Genomic DNA, 27,018 nt, shown 5'->3' with positions numbered 1-27,018 from the left:
AACCTTAAGATTTCAGAGTGACCTAGAGGTATTATTGGAGCAGGTTAGGCAAATTACTAAGGAGGGTTTGGGACAATTACTGTCTTTTAGCTAACTTGATGGGTTTGAGTACATGATCTGTGGATGAATACAGATGGGTTACAGGGAGACGTGAGTTATTCTGTGTGGTAGCTTGGCTATGCTCTAGTGCCCATTTGTTGGGTCAAAAGTGAGTTTGGCCAAAACTGGTTTGGCTCAGTGGTAGAGTGTTGGTCTGTGGACTGAAAGGTCCCAGGTTCTATTTCGGTCAGGGGCGTGTACCTTGGTTGCAGGCACATCCCTGGTAGGGGGTGTGCAAGAGGCAGCTGGTCGATGTTTCTCTCTCATCGATGTTTCTAGCTCTCTACCTGTCTCCCTTCCTCTCTGTAAAAAATCAATAAAATATATTTTTAAAAAAAGTGAGTTTGGATACTGCTTTGAAGACTTTGTATAGATGTAATTAAAATTTATAATCAGTAGACTTTAAGTAAAGGGAATTACCTCTATAATGTATGCAAACCTTATCCAATAATTTGAAGTCCTGAAGACCAAAAATTCTGGTTTCCCAGAGAGGAAGGAATTTTGCTGTAAGACTGGAACATAGAAGTATTGCCTGAGTTTCCAGGCTGCTGGCAGGACCTAACGAACTATCCAGCCCTCAAAATAGCAGGAGCCAACTTCATCAATCTCTCACTCTGTCTGTGTGTATCCTGTTGGTTCTCTTTCTCTAGAGAACTCTGACTGGTACACTAAATAAAGCCTGCAATGCAGATTCCTCTCTGAAGAAGGCAGAAAATTACAACTCGCTTTTACTCTTCCCTCTAACAGAGTCAGACTCATTCACTCCCTCCCTGCTTCCTTTCTTTCTTTCCTTTGCCGATGAGACCTACTTGACCACTGAAAGGTAAATGCTCACATTTCCCTGGCTTGGACTAACCTCACAGCCCCGCCCAACACCAGGGGCCAGCTTTTTTAATTTTAGGGGATAAATTACAGAGCTGAATCTCTGGGACATTCTTCCTAAGTAAATAAAGTGGAAATTTGAACATTTTTCTAGCAGATCCTCATTTTGGTTTCTGAGCAATCCAGACAGAGATGTCAGAAATGATAAAGAAAATAATAATAAGATATGTGAACATTTTTATTTCTCCCTATTGACTTTAGCTTTTGATTAGGAGCAATATTTCCTAAGTCTTTTCAGAGTAACCTCTATATTATACAAAGGTCATGTCTTTCAGATCCAAAGCAGAATGGAATAGGGGTATCATAATTATCTAAATTGACTGTCCACGGGAACTCAAATCACCTTTCTATTCTAATTTAGCTGAGCACATCCAGCCATGGCTTGGTGAGGAGCAAAATATAAACACACCCAAATTAAATCAAACATGGTATTTAAATAGTGACTGTTTATTAGTTTGCTAGTAGAAACTCAAGTTAAAATAATGTTGTGTCTTAACTGAATTTGAGGCAATATGCCTAGTGGTTAGGAACATAAGGTCTGAAGCCCAACTCCTTAGATTCAAATCCTGACCTCACAATAGCTATGACCTTAGGCACTCTGCAACTTTGTCCTGCCTCAATTTGTCCATCAATAAAATGGGAATAATACTAATGCTTACCTCATAGGGTGGTGGTAAAGGTAAAACACTTAAAATATATCTGAAACTTAGTAAGCACTACAAATATTAGCTGTTTTTGCTGTATACCATCTGATACTTACCCAATGCTTTTCATCAAACCATTGCATCAGTTTTTGTTTTTTTTTAATTGATTTTTTGAGAGAGAGGAAAAGAGAGAGAAACATTGATATGAGAGTGAAACATCAATTGGCTACCTCTGGCATACCCTCCACCCCTCCGCAGGGATTGAGCTGGTAACCTAGGCATGTGCCCAGGTCAGAATCAAACTGGCAACCTTTTGGTGCATGGGAAGAAGGCCAACCAACTGAGCCATACCTGAGAGGGTGTGTCAGTTTTTACATAGAGTATTCAGTTAGCTGTTTGATGGGAAACAGTCTGGACCTATGTTTGAGTCCTAGCTCTGCCAATTCAAGGTTAGGTGACTTTGGCAAGCCATCATCTGTGGTTACCTGACCTGGACACACACCGGATACATACCGTACATATGTCATGAAAATCACATATGTGCTGATATTTATTGAATGTAACTTGTAAGACCTGTATTGCTGTGAAGACAGCTATCTATTTATATAAGTAATGATCTTCAAAATAGTTAAGTCTACCACTGGACTCTGCTGTTGGTGTGCTGGGCTCAAAATAAAATAAATAAAATAAAGAATTTCCACAGTTACTTTTAAGAATATAAGGGTTTATTTTCCTTACTTATCAAGGAAAGGAAACTGACCTTTCCAACCAACTTAGTAATGAAATTTAATTATCAAAGCATTTCTCCATAGGTCTCCCTCCACCCTCTCACATTTCACGTGTGTGTTGAAGTGCATGAGCTCCAGGAGCAAATTGTGTCTTCCCTGCTTCCATGTGCTCATCTTCTTTCTCCCCTGTCCCTGCCTGGGTGGTCTTGCCTTCGTCTACATCAGTGTAAAATGCGAGGTAATCCACACAGAAGATAATGAATATTGATCTTCCAGGTTAGCCCAAAAACACCTATAGCAATGGGTTGACTTAAAGACCATTCATGTGTAAGAAAACCTAAAGTCACATTAAAAACATCAATAAGCTGTCTCGATGAAGCTATGCCTTCAGGTGTTTGCATGCTGTTCTCTTTCCCCAACTTTAAACAAAATTCATATTATGGCTTTACTGCTTTGAGCTCCACATATTTTTCTAAAAAGAAAAAAATAATATAAGCACTTTAAAGGTATAGGGGTTTTTAAAGTTACAGGGACTTTCTATTAAACACATTTGAGAGCCCTCGTCAGTGTGCAAAGTGGTTAGAGCATTGACCTGTGCACCCAAGGGTTGTGGTTAGATTTCCAGTGGAGGATATATATCTGACTGCAGGTTTGATCCCCAGCTCTGGTCTGGGCTTGTGTGATAGGCAATCAATTAATATTTCTCTCTCTCTCTCTTCTCTCTCTCTTTTTCCTCCTCTCTCCTCTCTTCCTCTTTCCCACTCTTTAGAAATCAATGGAAAAAATATCCTCAGTGAGGATTAACACACACACACACACACACACACACACACACACACACACAAAACACACACACACACACACACAAAAAAAAAAACAAAACAAAAAAAAACAAACAAACCACAAAGCACCATATTTGAGAAAACAATGTAGGCAAACTGGAACACTTTGCTCTTCTCTACTTTCAATTACTATTAAATTCACAAAGGAATTTGATGGTAAAAAGAGAATGGTAATTTGAAATATTCAGATTACTTGTGGAATTCCCTCACTTAGTCTGCCTCATTTTACAAGGAAATTTCTGCTCTTCTAGTTGCCAAAAGCTTTTTGTAGCCCTAATGAAGTCTCCAATGTTTAAAAGTTAAACATCTTGATATCTTTAAATATGAGGGACCAGACTTGATTTTAAAACCTAATTGGACAACATCTACCCACTCTACCACAAATTCATGTCTCTATCCTTTGGGTTAAATAGCCTATGCTTCCTATTTTACCAGGCATATTAGGACCTCATTTATAAAGCTTGCTCAGAGTTCCTCCAGTCTTTACTGTTCTTTCCTGCCCTATCTCTTTCTCCATCTGCAGAAAAGATAGCTATTGTGAGGAACCAGATCAAAAGTGAATTCTTCCATAAAGCCTTCCTGATTCTCTAGCAGGAATTAATCTTTTCCTCCTTTTAATTTCCAAATGTTTTAAATCTATTTAGTGTAAATTGCCTTATAAAAATGTGACTACTAAAGCAGATTAGAAGTTCTTTTAGAATGGGGACTTGGCCTTTGTCTATTTGTCATCTTCTAGAACTTTTAATACAGTACCTTGTAGATAGTTGGTTGTTAGTAAATGTGTAGGAATACTTTAACCAAATAAATGTATTGAGTCAAGTGTCAACTACATGAAAGATTTGTACACAGTTATATTATAGAAGATATGTTATCTGGTATCTAATGATGAAAACTCAAGGTCCCAATAAGGTAATTTCAGTAGAAACAAAAACTTGCCTAATGACAGGAAAGCAAACCAACATTCATTGAGCATTACATTAATTTCCTGTGGCTTCTGTAACAAATCACAACAAACTTGGTGGCTTAAAGAAATAGGACTTTATTCTTCATAGTTCTAGACATCAGAAGTCCAAAATCAGTCTCAGTGGGATGAAATCACACTATTGGAAGGGCTGCCCTCCTTTTGGGAGAATTAGCTCTTTGCCTCTCCCAGTTCCTGGTGACTGCTGACATTCCTTGTTTATGGCCATATCCCTTCAGGACCATGTAGACTTATCCTTCTTTGTGCCAAATCTTCCTCTTATGTTTATTTGTCTGTTTTGTTTTTAAATAAGGGCACTTGTGGTTGCTATTATGGCTCACCCAGATAACCCAGAATAATCTTCCTATCTCAAGATCTTTCATAATATCTATAAAATCCTTTTTCCACAAAAGGAAACATTTACAGTTTCCAGAAATTAGAACCTTATGTTCTGAGGAGCATTATTCAGGGTGCTATAAACCCCAACTAGACATGCTCTTTTGCATGGTTTTACTCAATCCTCACAGGTACTCTATGATGGAGTTCTCAGTGTTCTGAGGATACAGGTGAGGCCCCTGAAGTCCGAGAAGTTGGGTGACTTGCACAAATGTACTTGCAGTAAGTGGTTGGATATTTGATCCAAACCTAGATCTACTCTCTGGCTCCAACTTGATTTTGTTTTTCCATTATATCTTAGGAGCTTCCCAAGTACTAGACACCTAGTATATTCTTAATAAAAGTTTGTTGATATAGCAGAAAGCCTTTATTGAGGCTCTAAAGTTTCCTGCTTTATCATTTTGTCACCTTTTCTAAAAGTTTATTGATTTTTAAAGGATATTATACATCAGAAGTCTCTTTAGAAAGTGTTTTCTAATGAGAATGCGTTGTTGTTTCCAAAAATGTCACTACAAATGGAGGCAGTTTAGTCACTGTTTTTTTAAAGTAAGGGGTGTGAAAATTTCTCATAGAAAGTAAAAAAAACAATTGAGCATTTGAGAGGGTGAAAATACACATCAAAGTCGTTAGTCTGCAAAAGCTGAAAACAGATCCTCAATCTAATTCAATATGATTGGGAATAAGCTGTATTATCAAGGCAAAAGAATTAAGTTTCTGAAAGCATTGAACATAGAGTTAAAATTCATTCAAGCTGAAACTGGTTTGGCTCAGTGGATAGAGCATCGGCCTGCGGACTCATGGGTTCCAGGTTCGATTCAGGTCAAGGGCATGTACCCTGGTTGTGGGCACATCCCCAGTAGGGGGTGTGCAAGAGGCAGCTGATAGATGTTTCTCTCTCATTGATGTTTCTAACTCTCTCTCTCTCTCTCTCTCTCTCTTTCTCTCTCTCTCTCTCTCTCTCTCTCTCTCTCTCTCTCTCTCTCTCTCTCCCTCTCTGTAAAAAATCAATAAAATATATTTTTAAAAAATCATTCAAGCAATGTTATGTCTTCTCCCTGATTTCCCCTAAGTCTTAGACATTTGTGAAGTTGTATTCCTGGGTTCTGATAATTCACTATAAACTTTCCAGTGAACACTTTAAAAACCACATTTGGTTAAGCTATTAAAAAAAATTAGGAAGCTAGTGGGGTGGAAACAGGGTCATTTCCACCCCACTAGTTTATACTGCCTAATGTCAAAATACTGGTTCTCATGGACTATGAAGACATGTATTAGTTTCCTCTTGCTGCTTTGATAAATTATCACAAATTTAGTAGTTTAAGAAATCTCCATTTATTATTGTTACAAAAAGGGGTCCATTTGCCCACACACATTGAAGCCCAATAAGACATGAACATGAGTTTGCAGCCAAGAAAGTTAAGAATTTATTAAACAGATGGCGCCATGTCTGGAGTCACAGGTAGCTCATGTGCAAAGACTTGGTTCCCAGTAACTTCCAGGGGATGAATTATACAGGGGGAAATCATTAATCATGGTGACTAAAGAAGTTAGGGTCATGGTCTCTACTGATTGGTTTGTGTTAGTGCAGAGGGTAATTGATCATTGCATCTGGTCCTGATGCTATTCTGTCCAACTTCATAAGGATTTGTTTTGTGGGATTGTTCCACTTTCCTGGGTATAGAGCTAAAAACCAACTGAGGCCAAGATATTGTCTTTTGTTTGATTAAAATCTCTGACTCTATAGTAAATAGACCCAAGACCTTGTTCCTATGACTACTGGATGCTGAACAGAACCTCATTGTCCTGAGGGCTTAGTGATTAAGCAAGGGGTAGGGAAGTGGTAAGTCAGGGTTCTGGGTGAATGAGTCAAAGGGAAAAAATCAAAATAAAAAGCCAGATTTAAAAAAATAAGGTCTCTGCACAATTTCATTATCTCACAGTTTCGAGGCAGAAGTCCAGGCCTAGCATGGCTCAGCGGGTTCTCTATTCCTGATTTCAAAAGGCCAAACTTTTTGGCAGGATTGAATTCCTTTCTGAAGAGTCTGGAGGTGAATCTACTTCCAAGCTTCCTGGGATATTGGCAAACTTCAGTTCCTTGTGGCTGTCAGACTGAGCTTTCTTTGCGAGCTGTTGACTGGGGGTCATAAGTGGCTTCTGGAGATTGCTAGCATTCCTTGGGTCATAGCCCCCTTTCTCCATCTTCAAAGACAGCAATGAGGGATTGAATCCTTCTCTTGCTTTAAATGTCTCTGAGCTCCCATTTTGCTTCATTGCTCCTCTACTGACTTCCACTAAATGTTTTGACTTTTATACTTTCCTCTTCTACCTATGGGCCCATGTGATTATATTAGGTTCACCCCCCTATCTTAGGGTCAGTTGATTTGTAACCTTAGTTTCATCTCCAAAGACCTTTCACAGAAGTAACTAGAATAGTGTTTGGTTGAATGACCTGGGGACAGGGATATTGGCACAATGTTTTTAGAATTATGCCCAAAACAAGGTGTAAAGTTTCCACTAAGGTTTATTTTATTTTAATACTCTATTTCTAGGTTTCAAAGATCAGGTTACTCAGTAAGGACTTATAAAACCAGAAACATGAAACTAGCTACCTATCTTTCTGAATACAACTGATGGACATAACATTTGAAGGCTCAGATATACTCATGTAGCCACATTTCCATCTCACATATGAATACTAGGTGGGAAACAAACATTATAAATTAAGAAAAAGAAACTTTATTTTTAAAAGTTTATGTATGTAATGCACCAGGGATTTTAAGCATAAGCTATGTTCAAATAGAGAGAACACTTACTGAAATCGTGAAGAACAAGGATTGTCATGAACAAAGTGCTCACTGAGAAAGGATGTTAAAACACTTTTCTGTAAGTTGTTTAGTGACACATGGTAGATCACTCACCATTATCATGTGTCTTACCTTGGAGTCATTCTAGCTATTGATAGGAAATCTTCTCCAAGAGCCAGTTAGATATTCCACAATAACTCATACATGTGATAGAAAAACATTATTACCACCCAAAAAACTGATGTGATTAACACCATGGCTTAGTTTACCAATGGTAATGCTCCTAGAAACAGAATAAGAGTGCAAAACTTTAAAAAAAATTTTAATTTTTTAAAAATATATCTTATTGATTTTTTACAAAGAGGAAGAAAGAGGGATAGAGAGTTAGAAACATCGATGTGAGAAAAGCATCAATCAGCTGCCTTTAACTGGAATCGAACCTGGGACCTTTCAGTTTGCAGGCTGATGCTCTATCCACTGAGCCAAACCGGTTTCGGCAGAGGGCAAAACTTTTTAAGAGCAGGTGAATTTCTTCCCAACTCTGTATCCCCAGTTGGACATTGTGAGTTTCAGATAGTGAGGAAGTAGTAGGGAATGACTGAGCCACAAGATAGAGGGGGTCTGGGTCACCGGATCCTCACATAGAGAAGACGTGCTGTCAACTGGAAAAACCTGTTTTGGGTAGTTAGATGATGTAGAAATATAATTCCATTGTGCTTAGGCTTGTATACCTTTTGGATCTATTTTTTAAGCAGCTTGCATTATCTACACTAATGCATCCTATGTTTATCCTATTCTAGCATTCATAGCATCAACTTCATTTTGCAAGGTCTCTAGTTCCAACTCTTTAGATTCCATAAATCCTTATTACTCTCAATTTTTTTTTGAGAATAGTTTTTCAAGGGTGTTGTAAAGGGCAAGAGTTATTTTGAAGCTCAGAGCCAAGAATTTGAAAAACAATACTGAAATATTTTGTGCATTATTTTCACTGGAACAAAAACACTTTAACCTTATTTTTCCTTAAGTTTTAGTAGTAGAAAGGCTTCAGAGCAAAGAGCAAGAGTAAAAGTAGTTAAGAATGCTGAAATATTCTTCTCTTGTATGAGGTTAACTCAATAATGCAGAGTGCTCTTGGCATAAATTAGATTCAAGATGAAAGGAAGGCAAACACAGGTCTTCTCTGAGATAGGAGGGTCTTCATTTAGAGATTTATTATAATACAGAGTTTAAACATGCTTAGACTTACAATATTATTCTCTGGAAAAAGAAGATACCTTTAGAGTCCTAGTAAATCAATGAGAGGGAATATCTACAGTCATGGGTCCATGCTAATTTTAAACACAGACCAGGTAATTCTTATAAGTTTCTCATTTGTACAAAAGGTTTTTAGTGAGATGTAGGAAGTAACAGGAGTTAATGTGAAGCTAATCCACATATGACAGAGTTATCACAGGTAAATGATAGAATTGGGCTGACACCTATGGGAAAAAATTTACACAGTCCATAGAATCAAGAATTATTATTGATAATTAACATTCATTCTACTACTACTGATACCAACTTTTACATCTATAATTTCTCAATAAGCATGAATATACATATTATTGTTATACATTATAAATGTATGAGGAATAAGCTTAGAGATATTTCCAGCAAATGAGCCAATGTCATATAGTTTACTCTGCTCAAGTTTCAGAATTAGAAATTGTATCCAAGTTCCATCATAAAAAAAAAGTCCTTAGGGAGTTTCTTACTATAATGATGACCAACAAACAAGGATTAGTGATAAATTACTGTGTCCTGAAATTTTAGCATTCTCTTCATTGCATCCATTTCCACTAGTGTGTTTTTTGTTGTTATTGTCTTTTCTAATTCTTATGTCAATATCCCTGTTCCCAAATAGGTAGGTGATGCTTCTGATGTGCTTTCTTGAAGAAAGAGTTAACTCCTCTGGCAAACAACAGATTTCTATTAAGAAAACACACACAATCATTTGCACGTACACAGAATTTTAGGACAAAAATAAAAATCAGTGTTTTAAACATTTTCATTTAATAATTCTTAATAATGCTAAATTAAATATTTTTCCTGATTTAATGTGTTCTTAAAAGTCAGTAGTACTATTTCTAATTACTATATTACCTAAAGAGTAAGGATTTTTAAGAAAGCTTAATATTTTACAAAGAAAACAGAGCAAATATAATCTGTAACCATAGTGACAACTTAATTTAAATTTTGTATTTTATATATGATATTCAGATTTATGATAATTTATAAAATCACATTATTTTTTATTTTAAGAAGGCAATGAACGTTTCTGTAAATGAAGGCAAATTTATTATGTTCACACAACAGTGGGTTACATTTAACTACAGGGATACTGATAAATATGATGGGGAACTTAGATTTAAATAATTAATCAGAATATACATTAGGAAAACAGTTTTAAGAATTTGATTATAAAATCACTTCATTTTTAATAGTATTTATTTAAGTCATGTAACAATAATTTATTGTACCAAAAACAATAGTGTTATATTGCAGGGTCAGGATGCATGTTATTTTTTCATGGGCTTGCTTTATCACAGAAACAAGAAGGGAAGCGAAGAAGAAGAGAAAGAAAGGAGAGAGGAAGAATTAACAAATAACTGTCAAATGCTGACTAGATTACTGGATAAAAATTAATAGTAGAAGGGCTGAGTGAAAAAAGAATGAAATAAGCAAAAAACAACAACTCATAACAGACAACAGCAGGGTGATTACCAGAGGGGAAGAGGTGGGGAAGGGAGAAGGTAGAAGAGGGTATAGGGAGGGATAATTGGTGATAAAAGGAGATTTGACTTGGAGTACTGAACACACAATACAATATTCACATGATGTATTATATAATTGTACACGTAAATCCTATATAATTTCATTAACCAATGTCACCCCAATAAATTAAAATACATTCATACATACTACATAATATAAAAGATGTGTGCAAATGAATACCAATGAAAATTTCTCAATATGCCAACCAGGCTTCAATTAAGGACAAAAAAATCAGTGAGTATTCCACAATAAGGAATCTATTACAGGAATTAGACATTATATAACTGTGAGAGGAACTGGGAAAATAAGGGTTCACCACAGGGAACTGGAAGGTTATTTAGCAGTTATTATGTATGTCCTTAGGCAGTTCTCCTGAAGCACTGGGGCATGCTAAAGTTTACAGCAAATCTGGAAACAAGGAACATCTAGCTGCTAGAGTGAGCCGCGGTGGGTGCAGAAGTATGAGGTAAGCTCTTGCCTCTGCATCATTACTGTCTCTGTGAATTCACAGCCAACCACCTGGGAGGCTGGAGTTCAGGAGGGTCAATGGTCAAGAAGTAAAACAGAATTCAGAGAAAGGAGAAGAGTGAGGATCAACTGCGACCCACCAGCACCTCCACATCTCTCTTCTTTGCCTCCAGGGATGACCTTCAAGGAGTCCAAATCTCATGCAAATTTCTCTTGTGGCCAGCTGCAAGCTGGAACCCTCCAGGCAAGTTCTGAGAAATGTATTTCCAGAATAGCCAAGCTGACATAAGGTAAACAGTCCCAGTAGGACTTTTGGAGTATGCACAATTCTACTTTTATCTATGCTATGAGGTACCTGTATTTCCTACTTATAATATGGTACTGCAAAATAAAGTCATAAGCAAAATAATTTCTTTTGGAAATGCTGTTAGAATAAAACTCAGTAAATATAAAAGTATAAAGTTACACAATTCCTTTTGCCTCTTTTTTTGGTGATTTTGCACATCGCTCTGCTTATTCACCAAGTGTTTTGCACTTGGCAATATTTTAAATCCTAATGAAATCTCAACAGAGTAGTGGCAATTTGCCAGAGTGTTTTTCTCTCACTTCTAAAAACAGAGTAAGTGAAGTGAGGAAAAATGTAGTGGGTTATGCAATATCCATGTTGGGGTGATGGAACCCCCGCTCCCCAAGATGCTAACCTGAAAACTGTTCTACTCACCTCACTGGTGTATGCAGTGCGGACAGTGCTCTCTGATGTGGAAAGTAAAATAGTTGCCACGGGATAGAATCAGTTGATCTGCAAGTATAATATTTACTCTCGTTCCTTAAATGCATGAGATAGATCCATGCAATTCAGAGCACTTTTTCAGAGAATGTTAAGGATTGGCATCCATATCCAAAACTGTCAGTCTTTGGAGCATGAAACTAACTCGTTGCACATTTTAAACTGAGATAGTGGACATGCGCATGATCTACTAAATGTAATGTTGAGGCTTAACTGTCAATTCGCTTTATGTTATTAATTCTGTGGAGCCTAGTTATGCCATTGATATTATTTCACTCTCCAGTAATCATCAGCCAGGGTCAACCAATTTGATTGTTTAATGTCTATTGTATTTAGACAGAACCTATAGAAAACAACAAAGTAAATTGCATATGAGAAGTACTTGATATTGAAGACAAAGCCTTAAAGCTGACTTAAAATTAAAGTAAATAGATATTTTTATATTTACAAATCTGATACCATCAGAATCCTGTTAGGTAATATTCATATCAATGGAACACTTCAAATTGGCAATCACTATAAAATTGAAATGAGGCAATACAGAATTTGCTTCAAAAGAATTACTCCCTGACCGTCACACTAAGTGTATATTTTTCTCTACATCTATCAAGTGGATTTAGAATGTGTCTTTAAAATGAAAGTAACTTTTTTATTTCATCTTTAGAATAGAGGGAAAAATGCTTTTAGAGGAGATAATAGCGTATCCAAGTAACCAGTTGAACTAAAATGTGAGGCTTCAAGTAGGTAGTCAGTAAACCTGCTAGTTAGGTTCTTACTAGTATGTTCTTTGGTTAACTGTTGGAAATCACTGTTCATTATCCTAGCATTAAAAATACCTCTCTAGGATGTTGGCAGTGACCTTCCCTGGAATACAATAACCTACACTATGGTTGTCTTTGACATAAAATGCTTATTTAGAAAAATGTGTATTTGGAACAGTCTAACGTGGAAGTGATCACATCAGAGTGAAAAAATGTTATCAATAACTAAACTGACCTGCTGCTTTTACAAAGCATTCTGCCTCCCAAGTACAATCCCATCTTCCATAGTGACACGGACTTCGCTAAGGCCATTAAGTTGGATTCATATATTAAACAACTATTTAAAAACTGTCAGAATTACTTTTTCATTCATAGCTATTGACTAATGCTTACTCTAAGAGTTGTGAAGATTAAATGGGACCATCCATCAGAGAATATCTAGTATCCACTGAGACATGCTGGGTACAACTAAATGTTTACTTTCTTCTCTTCCTTCGTGAGGCTCACTTATTAAGGCACAATTTACAAAGTTAATGTACTTGCTTCAAAGGATTCACTGAAATACAAAAAGAAACAGTAGGAAATCTGAGCACAAATGTCAGATTACCTAACATGCAACCCATTTTTGCTTCTAATATACCAACCATTTTTCCTTCCTGGAGTAGAAAAAAATTATTCCCACATGATAGAAAAAAAAATGTCACTACTCTCTGAGACCTGCATTTCTTAACTCCCAACAGTATGCCCCAGCCTAAAATTATTTGAGCAAATAGGGATTTGTAATTCATTTATCTTAATGTTATTCCCATGTTTCTCACTTCCTTTTTTATTCACTTTTGATCAAGATGGACTTTACCCTCAGCTTGATTAAACTTTAAACAGGTTTCTTCCTGACTATAAGCCTCTACCTTCTCTTAGAGCATTTAGAAAACTTGTAATTGCAAATTCTTTCTCTGCTCCTTGGAAATGTAGATAAACCTCCAAGCCTCTTTCTTACCTGTTTTACAACCCAGGAATGTCTTTCTCAAGACCTGGCTGTCAACCTCAAGAAAGACAGAGCCCCATCGCCCAATGGGCGGGTGGCAGCCTAACTTGATTAATGTCTTTAAGGGACAGAAGGCTTAATGGCAAGGAAAATCATTTGCACACTCAGGAATGACTCAATGTGCTAGACACATCCCATTGACCAACTCCATCCTTCAATGTCCTCCAGTACTTTTCCACTAGCCCACACTAGCACTTAAAATCCCTTTGGCCCTTTGTTCCAGTGGAGTTTGAGTTCAGTCTCTCTCCCCTATAGCAATAGTCTTGAATAAAGCTTTCCTTGCCTCTATCTGGTGCAGTTTTTGATAGTTTCCTTCTTACTGAATAAGTTCTACATGTCATTGTTAAAATAACACACACCCTTTCTAATACCCTCAACTCATTTGTCCCTCCTTTTTCCAACGCCCAGATCCCTCTTCAGTTATTTGTTTGGAGATAAAAACACAGCCAGCCGACTGACTGCTGACTTCAAGTCCTAGATCGCTATTTCACCCATTTGTCTGTCTTACTGCCCTACACACCTCTTGACACTCATTTTCAGCTGATGACAGAGAAAATGGAAGCAACCAGAAAAATGTCCATCAGCTTCTACCTCCATATTCACTACCCACCTGCATCTGGGACTTCATACAGTTATTGCTGATGCGCTGGCTGTGTTTAGAAAGCTGGCCACCCTTCCACAGTGTGTCCCAGATCCCATTCTCCCCGTCTCAAGAATTTAGCTGTAGAAACTCCCTCATCTATCCTGTTACCGACTTCCCCCACTCTACTCAGTCAGTCCCACCACCCGGTAACATGTTTAGTTGCCACTATCTTAAAATAATAATAATACTAATCCTCTTTTAATCTAAAATCCTGTCCCAGGAATTGCAACAGATTTCTGCTTCCCTTTTAGAGAGACTTTGACAAGGTGTTTAAAATGCCTCTCTTATCATCCCTTTTAAAACTTATACCATCTAGGCTATAGAGTTCTATTCCTAAAGATTACATAAATGAGGTATTCTCTCTCAAAACTTAGCTACTGAAAAGAAGTAGGCCAGCTTGTCAGGTTGAGTTTATTGGAAGACATCCTTCTTAGTAGGGTCCTCACCCCACTTCTCCCAGGTAAGAATCTACCTCTGAGGGTTGATCATTCTAAATCTTGAAGCCATTTTATTAAAATAATAAACAACCTCAAGAATATGTTGATTTTTAGAGTGAAGTTCTAGTTTGTTAATTTACAAGTAAAGAATATACCTTTCCACTCATTAGGAAACATGTTGTATTATATTTAACCACTAATATCTCCTCCTTAATAGTCTTCTATTAAGAAATGTGACATTAAACTTAAATTCCTTTAATAGTTCTCTATTACCTTCCAGACCAGTCTAAAATCATTATAGTTATGTAATTATCATGAAATTTTTTGTTTCAAAATCAACTTATTTTTTAGAACTGTTTCTATTTGTGTCTCTTTATTATTATTATGCATGAAAAACCTCAGTCTCTTCTAGGATCACCACCACTCCCCACATTCATCTTCCAGGGATCTGTTATGGCACCAGGGTCTTAGGTAGGGTCAAGGTTAGAGTTGAGGGAAGGAGGACAAAGTGGTCCTTGGCTTTGCTGCAGTGGTTGACAGTGAAGTTTATATCATTCAGATTGGCTTGGCTACTCCAGGTTCCATGAGTTGACATTATTCTGTGACATGTGGAACCCAGCACACACAGAAGAAATTGTCCAGGGCTTCATCTTACTAAACATACCACACACTTATCTCAGGTGACTTGCCACATCTTCTGTGAGCTACTGGAAAGCTGTCCTGTTCACATAACCCATAATACATTCTTTCTCTCTCTCTCTCTCTCTCTCTCTCTCTCTCTCTCTCATCTCTTTCTCTTCACACACACACACACACACACACACACACACTATTTTTCTCATTTTCCCCATTTCTAATTTCTACTTTCCATTCTCTCCACAGTTTAAGGGATCTCTTTTAAATAAATATTGGGTATTGTAAATGGGAGCCTCATGCTCCTCACTGCTTTTCTCAAGTCATATTTTCCATATCAGGAATCTCTTCCCTAATTTCATTACATTTAAGTCCTAGAAATAAAAGTTATCAGGAGTTATAGATCCTGTCCTATTTTCATCTTTGCCACATTCCTCCCCCACAGCAATGAGCACAGCTTCTTCAATGGAGAGATGGGTAAAGGGAGGGAGGTTATGCTTTAATATCAATGCTACATTAACAGTTGGATTCCCACTTTATCCTCCCATTCATCCACATCCTCCCTTACATCTCATCTCCATAACACCAGATGGTTCATAGCTCCCTGAATGCATAGTCACAAATATTTGGACAGTTCTATTTGTCCTCTGTTTGTTTTCAATGACTCTTCATGTGTTAACAAAAATGTGATGATGAAAGAGAAGGAAGGAAGTATACAATTGGTAGCACCTTCATATTTAGATGCATCTGGAAGATTTCTCTTTCCACAGTGTGGCAGCTAATAAGTTTTGAGCCAATTAAGAAGTCAGTGTAAACCTTTGCGCTAAATGGTAGTAAAGGTTATTTTTTTAAATAAAAACAAACATATATGTATGTCTATATGTGCACATTCATGTATGCAAATACATATGTATGTTTAGAAATGGGAATGTTTTATTTAACTTCTGTGGAGAAGTTATTTAACTTGGTTGGAAAGTCTGTAAGGAGGATTCTCTCTAAGGTGGGGGGACCTTGCCGAAGGCGGCAGCCCCTACCTTGACTTCCAAACAAGTCCGATCCCCCGGGTGTTTCGCTAGAATCACTGTGTTTAGTCTTTAAAGATCTGACCTTGTAGGAGCATGTGCTTTCTTAACGATGCTTACCCTGCTGATTGTACTTAGAGCTTAATTGTAGCTCAAGCTGTTATGACAGTAAAATCCTAAGGAGACAGGTGAACAGGGCTACTTGGCGGCGATAGCCAAGTAGTGCTTTGGCCCTCTCTTTCACAGAAACATTAGAGTCATCATTCATCCGTCATTCAGGGTCGCCGGTCAGCCCCTGCAAACTTTCACATGGATCTGTGGACTAGTTTGTGGTCCCTAGCTGATGCATGCACCCTATTTTAGTTAACATACATTTAATTCTAACTTTATATGTATCTACGTTGCCATCTTACTAGTAGTGTCCTGGTACCAATTTTTCAGACATGTTACAACTCATTATTCCCCTATTTATCTTATATTAATTACTTGTGATGAGTTTTGGGAGACAGATTAGTCACTTGATGGTAATTGCAACCACATTGGTGTTATCAGACGAGCTTCTGAAAACCATTTCTTCCCTGGCTTAACTCTGGAAACAGATAAACGCATATCTTTCATGAAGATGATGATTACTTTTAATATCATGGGGAGACTCTCTCTGACCTTGCTCCTAAGGAATTCTGAGGATGCAGCTCCCCATGCACCGATTAGAGCTCATCTGCACAAACCCCAGCTAAACACCGTGGGAAAGAGTTTTAAGAGGAAGGATTTAGATTATTATCATTCAAGATTTTTTAACCTCTATCTACAGCTTTTATTTTCATGGTTGTCAACCAAAGGTGGGCTCTTAACATAGCCTAGAGGTTCTTCTAAGTTCATCCATCAGCTCCATCTCACCTTGTTCAAGACATCTATTCTAAGTCTTATAAAGGTCATTCAGGATATGATGTTGCTGACTAATGTAATCAACTTTTGGTTCTCATTTTGACCTATCAGTGGTGATCATTTTAGTGTCCCCTCAGAAGGTCATTGTCTCTCTGAGAAGCATCTCTCTCAGGAATCAGACATTGACAAGCTAACCTTTGCTTATCCAGGATTTTCTTTTTCTTTTTTAATATATTTTATTGATTTCTTTACAGAGAGGAAGGGAGACAGATAGTGAGAAACATCGATGAGAGAGAAACATCGATCAGCTGCCACCTACTTGGGGATGTGCCTGCAACCAGAGTACATGCCCTGGGACCTTTCAGTCCGCAGGCTGACACTCTATCCATTGAGCCAAACTGGTCTTAGCAGAAGAGAGTTTTCTTGATCAGGATTCTATCCATATAGCTGTAATTCCTACCATTCTCATTGCTTTTGATTTCAACCATGCCCAATTTCCTCAAGTTTTCAGATTTTTGCAAATACAATGACCTGTCTTTTACCCCCTTCACTTCTAACATGCAGCACAGATATCTGGAAAGTCATTTCTGTGTGCCCACAGTCACCCCCCTTCCCTTGTTCAGGTATCAGGCCTCTCCTCATGCTCAAAGCAGTTCCTCTGTAATAGAAATTTTCAAGTTGTCATTTGTTTATTTACTGGATTTCCATAAGAAGTTTATTTTTCATATTAGGAACTTGCAAAGAGTAGTCATCAATAAAGTAAAATAATGTATCCATATGCTTTTCCCACTTTTCCTTCCCCCCCCCAATCTTATCAGATATTTTGAAACGTAAAAGTGAAATTATTTTTTAAAATCAGAATCTTATACCTCACTGTATGCTAATATTTATAAAAACAACATTAGAATTCATATTTTTGCTTTAAACTTGAAAACTATTTCATATTGCCGACATTAAAAACAAATTGTTTTCTTAAATATGTTGGAAAATAGATTAATACACTAATTAAAATAGAAATCAGGTCTCTTTTGATCACTTAAGCTTTTAAAATTTAGAAGTGAGATGCACAACTTTTTAAACTCTTGCTAGTATTGTACATTCAGCGCAAAGTTGCAATATAATCTCTAAGGCAGGAAGGTTTAAACACTAAGTTTTTCTTATTAATTCCCTAAATTAGAACAGCTCTTAAAATAAAATCAACTACATTTCAGCCAGCATGAAGAAATTGAATTCAGTGATGATTGCTATCTTTAAAGCCTATGACCTTACATTATTCTGTCATATGCCTAAGGACATTGAAAGTCTCTAAATTAATTTTAGGGGTTACACAATAATGTTTTTTTAAGTCACAGACTCCAAGAGCAGCATGCCCCTGCTGCTCTGTTTTCATGTTTTTAATCTTTATAACATGATTCTGCAATATGTCCTGTTAATAGGAATATTTTGTGAGTTTTTCCAGAAGTATTTTTTTTTTAAATCTTAGCAATAATATGTACCACTTTGTACCTCCTCCCAGTACTTCTCTAAAAGGAGAAAAACATTTTCTTTTTCCTCTGCAACCTGTGTTAGTCAGCCTGTTTGTTCCCAGTGCTTTCAGATGCCTTTAGGGTTGACAGTAACAAACAAGCAGAGATGCTCATATTTCTCCAGGATCCTTGTGTGCTTTCAGAAAGGCAGAGACTTGGAGTTGAACTTGTGCCAAGAACTAATATTTTCGCAGTAATGTTTATATGTCATCACTCACTCGATGGATAAGGAAACAGGAAGGGAGAAGGGGCTAGGTGGAGGTGGGCAAAGGTGGAAGGAAGGGAGATAACAGTAATAGTGTCAACAGTAAGAATAAAGTGAAAATACACAAAATACCATATACATTAGCACCAAAAAATAAATAATGAAGAATAGGTCTAATAAAATATGCCCAGGATCTATAAGCAGATACCAACAAAACTCTGTCTAAATAAATTAGAGAAGCCCCAACCACTTTGGCTCAGTGGATAGAGCGTCGGCCTGCAGACTGAAGGGTCCCAGGTTCAATTCTGGTCAAGGGCATGTACTTTGGTTGCGGGCACCTCTCCAGTAGGAGGCGTGCAGGAGGCAGCTGATCAATGTTTCTCTCTCATAGATGTTTCTAACTATCCCTCTCCCTTCTTCTCTGTAAAAAAATTAATAAAATATATTAAAAAAAGAAATTAGAGAGGATGTGAGTTTGTTTAATTTACATACATACTGTTTTTTGGACTTGCTGCAATGAATTGTGTTATTTCAGAGTGTCCTCATTATAATTCTTTTGTAAAAAGAAGCATCATTTTATAATAAAATAAACTCATTATAATTTATCTCTTTGCCACTTCAAAGTTTTAGGATCTTTCCAACACAGTACACATTATTAGTGGGGCAAATATAGTGAAAGGAAACAGCATTCTATCTAATAAAGAGTTGATATGCAAATTGACCATTACTCCAACACACAAGATGCCCCCTCCATTTGGGCAAAGATAGCCACCCCCATATGGACACAAGATGGCTGCCATAAGATGGCCAGCAGGGAGGGCAGTTGGGGGTGACCAGGCTGGCAGGGGAACGATTAGGGGGTAATCAGGCTGGCAAGGGCAATTAGGTAGGCAGGTAGGCGAGCAGTTGGGAGCCAGCAGTCCTGGATTGTGAGAGGGATGTCCGACTGTCTGTTTAGGCCCAATCCCACTGGCATTCAGACATCTCTTGAGGGGTCCCAAATTGGAGAGGGTGCAGGATGGGCTGAGGGACTTCCTCTCCCCCAGTGCATGATTTTGTGCACTGGGCCTCTAGTAGTCTAATAATAATACTAAGGGCAAATATGAGAGTTACGAAAACACATTACATCTATCAGGAATCTTGCCTGATAGATGATCTTTTGGGCGGCAGCCTGGTACAGTGATCATGACCTAATTTTATACTTCATTTTTTCCCTTTCTTCCAAATCTTGGTTTGCACATTGTGAAATGGAACTGATAATATCTGTTCTGCAGGGCTCAGCGAGGTTCAGCAATCATATACACATGTTATATAAGCCTAGTGAGTGCTTAATGAAGGATGACTTATATTGTCCCAGTCACAATAGGCTCTGATCATTAATAGAGAAGTGTAGCCACATTGGTAGAGAGCAGAGAGTTGGAGCCAAAGGAACAGAATAGGCAGAACTGGGGGGTGGGGGTGGGGGTGGGGGGATTCTGCTAGATCTGGGTTAGTGATGTTTCTGGGTCCAGCTTGCAAGCCAGCCTGGGAAGGCAGCTGGAGAATGAAACTCTAGCTTTGTGTATGGAGCACAGAATCCTTGTAATTTTTCTTTTGCCTACATCATCATGGTGGCCAAAGGTAACATATAGGGACTAAAACATTGAATAAATGTGTATGGAACATATACAGCAGAGCTGCTACTGTTTGCTAAGCCAAATAAGAATATCAGGAACAGGGTGAAGAGAACACAATGGTTAACTGCAAGGAAGCCCAGCTATGAGGAACAAGGCCGTTAGGTGAAGACGGCGCTCCCTCTGGTGCTCAACAGCAGCTGCTAGCTGGGCAAGGGCTTTAGAAAGTCCATCTGGGTGTCAGAGGCGTGATCAACGTCCCCATCGGCTGGGCCTTGGCAATAAGCGCTTCAAAGCTAATATTTATGAGCACTTAGTAAATTCTAGCCTCCACCGCGCATCTTATTTGAATTCTCTAATGGAGTCTCTAGAACAACTCTGTGAGGTAAAATCTTTTATCATCATTTTGCAGTTGCAAAAAACAGAGCCTTAAGGAGCTCAGTTAATTTGATCATAAGACTAATAAGAGATGGAGGCAGGGCTTGAAACCAGGATGGTCTGACTTCAGATCCCAAATGCTTAACAGCTATACTTTACTGTTCCTTAAGATACTAACCCTCAATTGCACAAACGAATTCATTTTAAGAATAATAGCAGTTACTGTCTATTGAGCACTTACTATGTCTCAGGTACTGCTCTCTCCACATTATTTTGTTTAATTCAAATTTGAATCCTGCGAGGTTTTCATTTAGGTTTTATCTTGCCATTTTACAAAGGACCACACTTGAGGCTTATAGATGTTAGGGTGTCCCCCCCCCCCCCCCCTTCAATGATGCAGGCTCATAGTACAAGAGCAGGGACTGGAAACCAATTCTGCTGTTTTTTTTTACACTAAAAATTCAGTGTTTTTACACTACAAAAATTAATGGCATTAAAGTCAGAGAAGGTTAACTGTTTTTTTGTAGATCCCTATAACACCAACTATAAAATAATATGAAAGCCATGGCTATAAAATGAAGTGGCAACCTACGGGACCTGCCTTACTGCTTTATGGTCATGCTTCATAATTATTCAACAAATATTTATTGACCTCCTACTATACACCATGGTCAACATGATGCAGAGGGTCAATCAGATTGATTTCACAATAGCTCCAATTCAAAGACTGGTTCAATTCTTCATGGTACTTTCCCTTCATGTGGCTATATTTTTGTCACGTTGTTTTCAGCACACCTTATTGCTGCCCTTTCACCTAAAGCAGCAACACGTATCATCCTGATTTGGGCCTCAGAATGACAGCAGGACCTACATTGATTTGCTTCCCAGGTGAGGAGTGAAGTTGTTCACATGACTGCAGAGGAAACAAAAACCCTCTTTCTGGACAAAGCGAAAACCAAAACAAACACAAAAAAGCACCTTACATCCAGCTTCCTCTTCATTTTGAACACCATGGCTAACTGAATTCAACTGAAGCAGAAAATATTGTCAGAGTGAAAACAGTATTAATTAAAATAGTCTGTTGAGACCCATACCCGATTTGCTATTGCAAGTGAAAGCAAAGAGAACATGACGCTGTGTGCTGTTTAGAAGATGGAGGTAATTTCCTGGGGTTATTTATAAATCATTAGCGGAAATTATCTGCTGTTGTCAGGACCTCCACTGGTAGGGAAGCACGTGTAGGACATAATTATTAGAGCCGGGATGATGTGTGGGCCGTAGAATTTAGTTTAGAGGCACCTCACCAACACCAGAAAGGTGTTACCAGACAGCCTGCCATGTCAGTAGGAGAGGGCCTGTCCCAACCTCGATCCTTGTCTTCTCATATAAATGAATTTACAGGAGAGACCTTGACTGTGTTGTGAAAAGCCGATTTATTAAAGCAATTAAAGCATGCGCCTTGACTGAAAAAGCAAAGCAAGCAAACCTATCTGGCTTATGAGCTCAGGTGGGCTCTCAGCTGACCCGAAGGGCGAGTTAGGTGGGGGGTCGGAAACATTACATACCTTCCTATCGGTTTAAAAATTCCTCTGCTGAATATTTTGGTACAGATTAATTCTCACGGTCCCTGTTTACTTTTGTGGCCTTCCCAGAATTCATGAGAAGCACCTAGCAACTTGATCTTGGAAAAACCTCTGCTTAGAGAGTAAAACAACCTTTTTTCTTTCTTTTTTTTTTTTCTTTTCTTTTTCCTTCCCCCTCCCTTTCTGCCTTCTCTCCTTAGGGAGGTTTTTAACCATTTGCTCTGTGTCCTTGGCTGGGAGGACAATGGCTTGTTAGTTACAAGCTGGCTGCAAATCGCCCACGCTGTTTGGCCTTGTTGTAACTTTCCCGTCTCAGTTTCCCTATTCCTCCCGCCTTGGAATCCTGTAACAGTTTGATAGGTAAAACTATTAAATGAATAACATTTATAAGTTGCACTGATTATTGAAACATTACTGGTTGACTGTAGAAATCTTGAAAAACTCAGAAAAGGATGAAGAGAAAGAATAAATAACCTATAACCTCAGCTCCTAGTGGAAACTACTCAACATTTAAAAAAAAATCAATTTTACATCGTTGAGATTTAAGTAAAAATTGTTTTTAATTTAGCATCCAATTATGAGCATTTGAACAGTCTTCATAACTGTCATTTACTTTTGATAATGGAATATAATATATATAATTCAGAGAGGAAGAGAGAGAGAGAGAGAGAGAGAGAGAGGGAAACATCCATGACAAGAGAAAATCATTAATCCCCTGCCTCCTGCATATCACACATTGGGAATTGAGCCCTAAACTAGGGCACGTGCCCTGATTGGGAATTGAACTGTGACCTCCTGATTCATAGGTTGACACCCGATCTCTGAACCACACTGGCTGGGTAGGATGTCTTAAAATTTTTTTTCAGTTCCCCTATGATGAGTCATTTAAAATTCAACTCTCATGTATTTATCTAGAAAACATTTATGGCATGAAAACTTTAATTTGGTCATTCAAATTAAGTAATACAGTGTAATTTTTTTACTTTCATTAACATAATTAATATTTTCAAATAATTGGTAAACTGTCCCCTCCATAGGAGAGCTAGCCATTGTTTTCATTAAATAGACTAGTGTGTCCCTTTAATATGAATGCTTAGCCACCACAGTTACCATCGGATGGTTTCCCATCGTCAGATCTGTGCACGTGTGAAATATGTGTGATCTATGTCTGTGGATTGGTAAATTGGGGATGAAAATCTTTGGAGAAAAAATAATATTTGCAATTTTCTCCTTTCAGTTTTTTGTTTTAATGACCTTTAGGTGAGATTAATTCATACTTGAGTTTCTTGTAAAAGAACCCAAATTTAAACTCTAGAAATTGGTGAAACTAAGCCTTTTCTTTTTTTGTAGTAGATACATTAATTGTGTGATTCCTCCAAACAAACAAGCAAAAACACATGTAATCGTCATAGAGTCCTTAGGTATAGCCATTAGGAAAACTGGAGAGTACCCCTGAGAAGTGCCTCTGATGTGTACATATCACCCCCTTATTTCATGCCTGTTGTAGTTTTTTTTTTTTTTTTAAGTTTTTATTGTTGAAAGTGTTACATATGTCTCCTTGACTGTTGTTGTTTTAACCTACAGTTTTGTGAAAAGAAATATCCATTTCAAATATGACAAGCAGAATAAATGTGCAATAAAGCACTAAAGAAAATTAGTATGATATTAATTTAGCTAACTTTGCACTTGCTGAAAGTATTAAGGAGAACTCATTTATTAATTGATAAATTAGGGATTTTGTGTTTATTTGAAAGTATGCATATTTAATGGAGAGCCTTCACTTTGCCTGCATATCGTTTCTGTTGGAAAAAAACCACTTGGGGTTTACTTGTAGGCTAATAAGCCCAGGAAGAAAAGTGGGAGGTCTGAGTAATATGTATGTCAGCCACAGGGACTGTATTTTTCTTTATAGTACAATGAGCCTTGTGACAAGTTCTTGCCTATTTAAAGCTCTCTATGGTATAATTTTGCCATTATAAACATGTTCTTATTATTTTTATACCTATTTTCCATGTCCCAGAAAGTAAAATACTTAGAAAAGATCACAGCCATAGAGAGAGCCGTTACGTATACGAAACCTCTCTTTCAAATTTCTTTCTGCTTCTTTCTTGATGAGAATCCCTGTTAAAATTGTACACAATATTCCTGTAATCCCTGTATCTCCCCCCCCCAAATGTTTTCTTCTTTCACTCTTCAGTATTTTCTCCTTTGTGAGCATTTGATCTCTTATCTCTGCATGAAAGTTGCAAACTGGTGATGCCAAGATGATCATCCTTAATTAAAGGGCAACTATTGGTAAGGGATCATTTCAGTTTTCCTTTTGTAATATATTCAGATGATTTGTGACTATTTTAACATAAATAAATATATGTGTATATACATATATACAATATATTACCCTCATATTATATCTTTGGTACACTATTTTATTATACATTTAATATTTTGAAAAGCTGAGCTTAAATAAATTAAGTGACATGCCTGTAGACCGAGAGTTAAATTTTCATAGAAAGAAGAAGTAACAGTGCAATAATCACAGAAAACATGTTGGTGTTGCTAATATATAAAGTTATAAAGGTAGATGGGCTGCAAAGGGGCAGAAGAGAACGTTTGAGGATAATGGAAATATTCTGTATCTCAATTGTGGCGGTTACCCTGTGTATATACTTTTTTTCAAAACTCATGGATTGTATAGTTTAAATGGTTACAGTATGTTATATGTAAATTATATCACAATAAACTTAACTTAAAAAAAGCCCAATACATTTAGTAAAACAAGCCAGATACAAAAGGATATATACTATATAGACCCATTTGCGTGAAATTCCAAGAAACATTCTAATCACTACTGATAGAGTTACATTTTAGGGGGACACCTTGTATTTTATCAGTTTGTGTATGTGTGTGTGTGTGTGCATATATGTATTTGCGTGTGCATATATGTATTTGTAAAATGTGTGCATTTTATTACATGTAAATGATATTTTAATAAAATATATATTTTTTAAAAAGTAGTAATCTTCTAAATGTGGATCCTGCAAGCATACTTGTACTCCCGGGGGAAGGACATCTATCTTATTTATTTATTCCTCTACATATCTTAGATAGTCTTAAAAAATAGCTGATGATTTGCTTCATCTTCCAAAAAAAAAATGTGCTTTTTATGATTAGAGAATTTTTCTTTTGTGATTTTGCTTTGACCTTTTCATTATGTGGCTACTTCCTTTGTGGAAAATGACCTTCTCTGAGGGCCTGGAAGTAATAATCTATTGTGTTATACACAAGTAAGAGAGTCGAAGTAGTAATTTATATGGATAGGATATATATTTCAAATATTATCAAGAGATTCATACATGCCACTTAATCTTGTGCCCCAAAGCATCTTCAATTTAATAAGCTGTCAAGAGAGCTATTATTAACTGAGAGCTGAACACCACAGTAAAGTGTGGTTGCTGACTTCTGAAACTAACTGGAAAAGAACAGCTTTTTAATTGGACTGGATGCTGTTTTGCTAGAGCCACCAGGAAAAAAAAAAAATCATTATGCCTTTGCAGCAAAATACTTTCTATCCATGCCAATGATAAAGAATTAAATAGAAACATTTTCTTTCCTCTCTGTGTAAACCTTTAAAAAATCACATGTGGCCCAGCTTGTGTTGCTCAGTGGTTGAGCACAGACCCATGAACCAGGAGGCAGCCAATTGATGTTTCTCTCTCATTGATGTTTCTATAACTCTATCCCTCTCTATTTCTCTCTCCAAAATCAATACAAACATATTTAAAAAATAAGTCAAAATTTTTTCTTGGTGTATATGAGGTGCAAAGTAGTACACTGGACATGTGGATACACTATACTATTACAAATATTTCTAACACTTGGTGGAATCCAAATTGATGACAATTTCAAGCAAAAAAACTTCTGTGTTTTCTTTTCCCTTGCAGAGTCTACAAATGGTCTAGACTTCTGTATAGACAGGATTTTAAGGAGGCAATATTTGCAGTGAATAAAAGTTATATGTTTAAAATATAAAGGTTGTACTTGAAATAGAAACAGATTTTCTTTTATCATAAAAAGATTCCAGTCTCCTTAACCATAAAGACATTCTTGTAAATTAGGTGTTGGAGTTACCAATAACCTGTATGGCATTTATATAAGTGCTAAGTAATATTATAAGTAAAATGTCCTCTTCTTTTCTTTCTTTTAATATATATATATATATATATATATATATATATATATATATATATATATATATTATTGATTTTTTACAGAGAGGAAGAGAGAGAAATAAAGAGTTAGGAACATTGATCAGCTGCCTCTTACACACCCCCTACTGGAGATGTGCCTGCAACCAAGGTACATGCCCTTGACCGGAATTGAACCTGGGACCCTTCAGTCCGCAGGCCAAAGCTCTATTCATCAAGCCAAACCGGTTTTGGCCCCTCTTCTTTTCTGTCTCTTCTTTTCTCCACTGAAATCAAATTTATACTTAATTATCTACATAAACAAAAGATAAAAGATGGCCTAGCTTTTTAAATTTCCATCTGATTGACTGTATAACCCTGAGGAAGGAACTAATCTCTTTATATCTCATTTCCTTCATCTATTGAATAAAAACCAATGGTTAAAAGAACTTGTATGCATGCATATAAGCCTAACCAATGGACACAGACAATTGGGGGATAAGGGCATCAGTGGCGGGTGCGGGTGGGGGGCAATAGGGTGATAAGAACACATATGTAATACCTTAATCAATAAAAAAATTAAAAAATAATTTAAAAAATAATAAAACAATAGTAATAATAATAATAGTAATAATATAGACCTCATTGGATTACTGTAAAGATTATATATAGTTAATA

This window comes from Pipistrellus hanaki (assembly GCF_964339955.1).
Source record: "Pipistrellus hanaki genome assembly, chromosome: 7".
NCBI lineage: Eukaryota > Metazoa > Chordata > Mammalia > Chiroptera > Vespertilionidae > Pipistrellus > Pipistrellus hanaki.
This window is presented reverse-complemented; position numbering follows the sequence as displayed.